This window comes from Ptychodera flava (genome assembly GCF_041260155.1).
Source record: "Ptychodera flava strain L36383 chromosome 23 unlocalized genomic scaffold, AS_Pfla_20210202 Scaffold_23__1_contigs__length_28996876_pilon, whole genome shotgun sequence".
NCBI lineage: Eukaryota > Metazoa > Hemichordata > Enteropneusta > Ptychoderidae > Ptychodera > Ptychodera flava.
The window spans coordinates 9227270-9236549 of NW_027248277.1; positions in this window are offsets into that span (position 1 = coordinate 9227270).

Genomic DNA, 9280 nt, shown 5'->3' on the forward strand with positions numbered 1-9280 from the left:
GTACGTTTTGGTCATATTCCATGAAAAATATACAAGATATTGCCTGTTACAATATGTCATTGTAAAAAATATTTAATTACCTTTTCAATGATACTAAACAAACCCAGTTATGATCAATAACAAGCTTAGTAGACGACTTATAAGATGACAGATTTAACAAAAACGCATGCGAATCAGGAATACTGAGATTTTGCTGTACCCTTAAAATACAGCTGTTACAGCTACAGAATCCCAATATTTTTTCTGTTAAAAGTTCATTTCATATTTCTGATATGGCCAAATACAAAATAAAACAGATTTCATACAAAAAATTGTCTAATTTTTTATGTCTGCGTAAAAAATTGCTTGAATTTGACAGTAGCTATGACAGTAGTTTTCGATGTAATTTTGGGGTATGGGGTAAGTTTTGGTCATATTTCATAAAAATCTATACAAGATATTGCATGTTACAATATGTCATTTTAAAGACTAGTAAATAATCTTACTAATGATACCTAACAACTTACATTATATTCTATAAGAAGCTCAGCAGATGACTTAAAAGACGATAGATTCAACAAAAATGCACACAAGTCAGGAATACTGAGATTTTCCTGTACCCTTCAAAATCTGACTGTTACAGCTGTAGATTCCCAATATTTTTTCTGTTAAAAGTCTATTTCATATTTCTGACATGTCCCTGTACCAAATAAAATAGATTTCATAGCAAAAACGGCCAGATTTTTTGTGTCAAGCTAAAAAAATGGTAGAATTTGGTTTTAGCTATGACTGAAATTTTCAATGTAAACTTTGGGGTATGGGGTAAGTTTGGGTTACATATCATGGAAACTACACACGATATTGCATGTTACAATATGTCATTTCAAAGATTAGTAAATTATCTTCTAATGATACCTAACAAGCCAGGTTATATCCAAAAACAAGCTCAGCAGATAACTTATAAGAAGACAGTTTTAACAAAAATGCATGCAAATCTGCAACACTGTTATTTTGCGGTACCCTTCAAAATATGACTGTTACAGCTGTAGATTCCCAATATTTTTCTGTTGAAAGTTCTATTTCATATTTCTGACATGTCCCTGTATCAAATAAAACAGATTTCAGACAAAGCAATGCATATTTTATTATGCCCAGCTAAAAAATTGGTAGAATTTGAGTTTTACTGTAATTTACAATGTTAAATTTTGGGGTAAGGGGTAAGTTTTGGTTATATTTGACAAAAAACTGTAGAAGATATTGCATAGTGCAATATGTCATCTTAAAGAAGAATAAATTTCCTTTCTAATGATTTCAAACAAGTGAGGTTATGTTAAAAAATGAGCTCAGGACATGACTTACAAGAAGACAGATTTGACGAAAATGCATTTGGCTTGGAAAATCGTGATTTTGCGGTACCCGTCAAAACATGACCATAACAGCTATTGCGTCCCTATATTTTTCCTGTTAAAATTCCATTTCGTATTCTAGGGATCCCAAGGGTTCTGAAAAATACAGGTTTGTTATCCTGTGGGGGGGGGGGTGCACGTAGACCCCCTCTAGCCCACGGACTATACAAGTTGCATTACAATTACCGCAGTACCAGTACTGTACAGCTGTATACTTGCAGTGTAGAGGCACTGCCATCGTCAAGTTATCGATGCCAACCTATGTCTCAACCCGATGTAATTCTCGATCGGAACACTTTCTATGCATATCAGAATTGATGTCACATGTTTCCAAGGTGTACAGATGACGAAAATGTGCTTGAAAAATAAGATTTGTTGAAGTACGAATGGTGAGCAGGCTGGCTTCTCTCCCCGATATGCATTGATATGATGAACCGTTGAAAACATGGCGCCTTCTTATTGCGCATGCGCATAAGGTCAACTCTCACAGTTGACCCGGAAATCGAAGCCAGTTACAAGGTCATTTGCTCTGAAAGAGCAAGAGGTGGAGGCTGAAAGGTGGTGGGGAGATCAGTCCATGCGCGAACTCTCCATGAAAATGCAAGAAAATACGTCGCTCAGGTGAAGAAATTACTTAAGGTAGAACGCACCTCGGGGACAGACATTCAGACTCTCAAACTTTTACAGTTCTCTTCTGATATACCACATGTGGGGGTTCATTTTAAAGCTCTTGGTGAAAGAAAACTTTTCACCGGCTTAGTTTTTTGAAATTCGAAAATTTTTATTTTTCGCCATAGAGTTAACACAGGGATGGCGGCCATTTTGAATTTCTAATATCGGTAAATCTTGGGTTTTTTGTTTCTCTAGTACCAAATTTGCACGGTGACCCCCTATTTTTATTCTTGATTTTGAAAGAGAATAATTGAAAGATTCCTTGAGGAAAGTTAGAGCAAAAGTTTAAGTCTTTCACTTTCGAGGTGCATATTACCTTAAAGCAGTACTGGTAATTTTAAAGCTGACTCGTGTTATGCATGTGTACTGAAATGCCATTGCCAAAATAACACTGTAACGTAGTCTTATCTGTTACGTGGCAATGATAACAATGATAATACAATTATTTGTAAGTTGACCGAGAGATAGGGCCGTGGCTGCTGATTTTCACACGATTCAGAAGTGACTTAATGATACTCAGAAAGTTTTATACGAGGATAGTTTTGATTTTATTTTTTACAATTAAAAGCAGCTGGGATATCAAACAGGTTCGTTTGATTGTTTGTTGGATATGAAGCCGAGGAAATAAAGTTGCAGTTAACAAATAGCTCACTTGCATATTTATGAAGTTTTGTAATAGTCACATAACTAAAAAAAACAACTTATGAATTAGATCAGGGTCCGGCCCGTGGTTAGATGCTACTGTATTGACCAATCTGAAGAAAGTATCAATGAAAACATTGATTTTTTTTATTCTTTTTATTGTGATTCACTTTAAAGTCACTTTTCAAAAATTAATTACTGGATAATCTTTACATTTTTAACTTTACCACAAAATTGTAGTTTGATCCCTGTGATATTTTGCATTTGTGTTTCTCGAGTTAAACAGGAGTGCCTTAGGATGAAATGAAAATTAATTCACTAATTTCTTCTCTCTATTGTTGTACAGTATATATTCAAATGTAAGGTAAAATGTCTTGTCTTTTACTCATGCCTTCTCGCATGGAGCCTGCAGTTTGCCAATCATAGAATTTGAAGAGATTGGATTGTTGGACATAGTATACAGCAAGAAACAGTACATTAGATTAAATGTAGACAAGATGGTGATTTTAGAATTAGAAGTAGATGAGTCTTTGTTTGTCTAAGTGAATTTTGTAGATGAAACTCCCTTAGATTGGATGGTAGATCAGTGTAGATCAAGCGTAGACGAAGTTAGTGCGAAATGTAGACATAGTCATGTCTGGTTGGACAATATCTGTAGACAAAGCTTCATGTAGACAAACTGCTGTGGCTGTTCATCTACAAAACCCTGATGTAGATCTACATAAAGTCTACTGCAGACGGTCCGTAGATCTACTCTCATCTACTGTGGACATAGGTTTTCCGTAAGGGATTGAAAATGCATAGGTAGAAAACAAAAAGGTTTTCCGTCGAAATATACGAAAAAATACCTCCCGGCTACAACATAACTTTTAGCGGCGCCGTCAACTTAAAATGCGACAACAACAACTCAAACCACATTATGTTGCGACCACAAAATATCAGTCACCGTCAATATTGCTAACACTATGCAATTTGACCTTGGATGTGAAAACTGGCTGCAGCGGTAACAATCTATGAGGCACTTAGTGAGATGTCGAATGATAACGTTGGCGGCGAATGCCTAACTGTGAGTGCGGAAAAAACAAAAGCTCGCGCGGACGCGAAATCTCTTGCTGCTTATAATCAACATACGGCCGCAGAAACTCAATGATAAACGATTCCGCACTGAACTGCCATCCCGAAATCTTATCATCTTTTGCGGCCGCAAAATCTCTACTAGCTCATTATCAAAACGTGGACGCTTATAATATGAAACCGGTGCGGAAACTTCATATATTCTTGTTGGGGTGCGACAAAACTTACAACGTACAGACGTTGCGTTAAGGGACCGTTCAGTTTTTACGGCCCGGGGGGGGGGGGGGGGGCAAAATCCAGGGGGGGGGGGTCATTGTAATTTTGGAATCCGCAAAGGGGGGGTCATCGCTTTTTCACTGGTAGGAAAGGGGGGGTCACCACATTTTCAAAAACATAATACCAACAATAAAGTTCACTTTATGCCATGGCCATGATCGACCCTCTTTACCGGCGGCCCACTACAATAAATATACATTATGTATTACCCATGACCCTCTTAATGGGCAGACGCCTTTGGCGGCCCATTCCAATTAGGTTCACTTTATGCCATGGCCATGATTGACCTCTTTCCGGCGGGCCGCCTGCGGCGGCCCACTACAATAAATTGATAATGTAATGTAATACCCCACGGCAATCTTACCGTAAAAATTCCCAATTGAAGCCGCGGCTTGTATTAGAAACATTTTTGAGGGACCCCTGGGATCACGCACTGAATAATGGTAATGGCCGCGCGCCTTCAGCGGCCCTGTCCAGTAAAGTCTACTTTATGCAATAGCATGATCGACCCTCTTTACCGGCGTGCCACCTTTGATGGCCCACTAGAATAAGTTGACTTTACGTAATGGCCCATGACCCTCTTAACCGGAGGGCTGCCTTTGGCGAACCACTCCAATAAAGTTTACTTTATACAATGTCCATGGACATGAGTTGTCTATGGAAATGAAGTTAAAAATTGCCTTACAGTCGTCCTAATTAACAGACGTTTCAATGGATGAGTGGCTGAGAAGTTTGTGCACTGGCATCTCTGCTACACGAATAAAGTGCGCCGCATACCGGAGTTCAAATCCAAACCATGCGGGTAAATTGACATATGGGTTTTGGTTATTTTTCAGGGGGGGGGGGGGGGTGTCATCAATTTTTTTCGTCTGACAAAGGGGGGGGGTCATCTTTTTTTCACAAAAAATGCAGGGGGGGGTCTATATTTTTTGAACACCGGCGACAAGATTTTGCCGGCCCGCCCCCCCCCCCCCCCCCCCCCCCCCCCCACCCCCCCCCCCCCCCCCCCCCCCCCGCCCCCCCCCCCCCCCCCGGCCTAAAAACTGAACGCTCCTGAAAAACTACAACTTGAAGCTGAGACAAACTCTACTCTGGTTGCACACAGTATGTTGCAAAAACGAAGAATGCGGAAAAATACCAAATGCAATGAGAATGTTTGGTGATGAAAGGCGATATGCAATTACGGAGTACCTGCGGTGCGACAAACTAGTTCGTTCTGGTTCGACAAAACAGTAAGCTTGCCAGCGATCATGTGCGGAAAAAAAGTAATATGCAAATGAGGAGTCAGTCCTGGTGCGGAAAAAAACGATATGCAAATGAGGAGTATGTGCAGTGCGGAAAAAAACTAGTTCGTTCTGGTGCGACAAAATAGTATGCTGATCAGGACCTTGTGCGGAAAAAAAACTAAGATGCAAATAGAGGAGTATGTTCTGGTGCAGAAAAAAAGAATATGCAAATGAGGAGTACTTTCGGTGCGACGACAAACTAAGTTAGTACGTTCTTCTTTTATAAATAGTAGTGTAGGACCGAACCGGGCCTTTTCTATGTCACAGCAAAGACCCTCTTTTTAGGGTCTATGGTCCCAGTTGCTTGGAGCTTGGAGTCTCACTATTAAGTAATATAAGGATCACTCGAACGCATGTACACTATTAATACAAATATGTATGTGAAAAAAAATCACCGATTCTTAGTGATTAAATGAATGGTTTTGGGTTATATGAAATTTTAGATACTGTGAACGATAATCAAGGTATAAAAATTTTCAGAGCACGGCCCAAATTTGAAGAAAAGCCCGAATTCAATCATTTGGACTATTCTCAGTGGTTAGTTGACCCCGTAAACTAGTGTGCGTCACGCGAATTGGAGAAGGGACTTTAATACCATAATCGCACTTGCTGTTCAAAGGTCAACTTTAGAGATGGAAATTAGATGTCTTCGCAAAATTAATATAATTCCACGGAATTATGAAACTGTCATCTTACTTATTCCATAGCAGTTATTAACGAGAGGTAAATTACATGTTAAAGATAGTTTTATAGACAGTGAGTTAAGTTCAATGTGGATGAACCAAGCAATTTCAAATTTTTTCGAAAATCGAAAATATTTTTTACTCCATAGAGTTAACACAGGGATGGCGGCCATTTTGAATTTAGAATATCGGTAAATTTGGGTAATTTGTTTCTCTGCTACCAAAATTAGCACGGGATTCTGAACCCCGATTACAATTCTTGATTTTGAAAGAGTATGGTTGAAAGATTCATTGAGGGAGTTTGAGCGAAAGTTTCAGTCTATCACTTTCGAAGTGCATACTACCTTAAGATCAATATATTGCGTAATCCATTCAGAAAGGTTGCGCCTCCATAGTTTGACCTTTGAACAGGTTGCGATATCATGGTCCCTTCTCTAATTCGCATGACACATACTCAAAGTTCACGGAGTCAACTTTAAATCACTGAGAATAGCCCAAATAATTGAATTGGGGTTTTCTTCAAATGTATGCCGTGCTCTGGAAATTGTTTTAACTTGGGTATCATTCACAAAATCTTAAGTTTCATATGAACCCAAAACAGTTCGTGTAATCACTCAGTAATAATCCGTGTTTTTCACACATATATTTGTAATAGTGGATATGCGTTCAAGTGATCCCTATATTACATAATTGTGAGACAGTGTTTACAGATTCTAATCATCCACAAATGTCAGTGGGCGTCGATGTGCTGCTGAAAAATATCTGTCATGTCACCCTGCCCTGGCTGTTTGATGATTATAAACTGCAGAGGCTTCATAAAATTAATTCGGTTTGACAACTGACCACATACATCAAATAGGGACTCTCCTCGGTCACACTTAGCATAGCATACACCTAACGGGACACAAGCGCGAGGAGAACGTGTTCAGTGTAAAGTAAGATAGATACCCTTTTTACTGGGCTTGCTCCAAATCTCTGGTCATGTAAATATCAAAAACAATAGTAAATTGAAGGGGAAAAGGTAAGTGCTGCCTAGAAAAGCCCAGCGACGGGGGCAGTCATCTTCTCCTACACAAACTCTACAGCAACTCATACTTCCAAGCGACTGAGACCATAGACCCTAAAAAGAGGGTCTACGCTGCCAGTGACATAGGATAGGCCCGGTTTGGTCCTACACACTATTTATAAAAGGAGAACGTACTAACTTAATTTGTCGTCGCACCGAACGTACTCTCCATTTGCATATTCTTTTTTTTCCGCACCAGAAAATACACCTCATTTGCATCTTAGTTTTTTCCGCACAAAGACTGGTTTTGTGCGCCAGAACGAACTAGTTTTTTCCGCACTGCACATACTCCTCATTTGCATATCGTTTTTTTTCCGCACCAGAACTGACTCCTCATTTGCATATAGTTTTTTTTCCGCACCAGAACTGACTCCTCATTTGCATACTACTTTTTTTCCGCACAACGATGGCTGGCAAGCTTACTGTTTTGTCGCACCAGAACGAACTAGTTTGTCGCACCGCAGGTACTCCGTAATTGCATATCGCCTTTCATCACCAAACATGCTCATTGCATATGGTATTTTTCCGCATTCTCCGTTTTTGCAACAGACTGTGTGCAACCAGAGTAGAGTTTGTCGTAGCTTCAACTTGTAGTTTTTTTCCGCGACGTTGTACGTTGTAAGTTTTGTTGAACCGCAACATGAGTATATGAAGTTTCCACACCGGTTTCATATTACAAATTAAATTATTATATTGTAACAGCGTCCACGTTTGGATAATGACGAGTAGAGATTTTGCGGCCGCAAAAGACAATAAGATTTCGGAATGGCTGTTCAGTGCGGAATCGTTATGATAGAGTTTCTGTGTCCGTATGTGATTATGAGCAGCAAGAGATTTCGCGTCCGCATGAGCTTTGTTTTTTCCGCACTCACAGTTAGGCATTCGCCGCCAACGTTATCAACATTCGACATGTGCCTCATAGATATGTTACCGCTGCAGCAAGTTTTCATCCAAGGTCCAAGTTACATAGTGTTAGCAATGTTGTCGCTGACTGATATTTTGTGGTCGCAACATAATGTGGTTTGAGTTGTTGTTGTCGCATTTGAAGTTGACGGCGCTGCTAAAAGTTATGTTGTAGCCGGGTGGTATTTTTTTGTATATTTCGACGGAAAACTTTTTTGTTTTCTACCTATGCATTTTCAATGGGGAAAGAGTGTTTTGCCGAGGGGTCCCCAACGGCTTTCCATAATACACACATACAGACAGTCACACATTAATGGACAGACAGCAGCAACTACCCCATCTTGAATTCTTGTACCTATTGCAGCTATGTCATCGAAACTCCTTCAAAAGACTAATCATTAATGTCAAGAAAAGACGCACACACCTGGCAGGCAAGGAAACTTAGAAAGTGTTTCCTTTGGGATGCCTGGGATTCTGAAGTAATTATTTGATTTCACGATGTCAAACATGCAACTCGTACTTATGATTATACTTTGTAGAGCACACTAATTTTGTATGTAAAATATTTTTCAATGCAGCAAGTATACAGCATATTTCCAAATTAACATATATATTAAATTATACAATGTATATATGTATAACTAAAACAATGTTTTCATCAGATGAACTGGCATGTATTTTGATAAAAGCATGAGTTGAACGATTGAAAACAATGACATGTAGCGAGGAATATTAGACTTTCTTAGGGGATTACCGCTTAAATTAATTTCATGGAATTTAAGAAGTAAAATATTGGAAGCAAATTTTCCACACTGCTGGCACCACTTAGGCCTTAATTGCAACATAATTGACTTACCATTTATGTTCAATTGCTTTGATTGTTCCAATTTTTCCGGTAAACACCTATTTTATGTGCCATAATGCTGAGCTCTACTGCAGTTTGCAAGTCCATGTTTGCGACTTTAAAGGTGTCAATGTCTTTTTATTGCCGCCAAGTGTGACCATAGCTTTTGTCAATCTACCCCACCATGAATTAAACTGATCTTCAGAAATGTCTGTACTTGGAACATGGTAAATTCGTTCCTGCAGCTCTTAATTTCTCTTAATGCATTAGCTACATGTACCGGTATGTTGGTTGGTTGAATATTCTCAACAAGCAGCAAATCGATGAGTAGCACTGTATCAAGCGTTGATGACTGTACATCTGCATGAGTGTTTGGGTCCACTTGTCTCCATTCGTATGATTTTAACTTGTAAAATCCCTTCTGTTTCTGTTTTTTTGCTAGTTTTTTC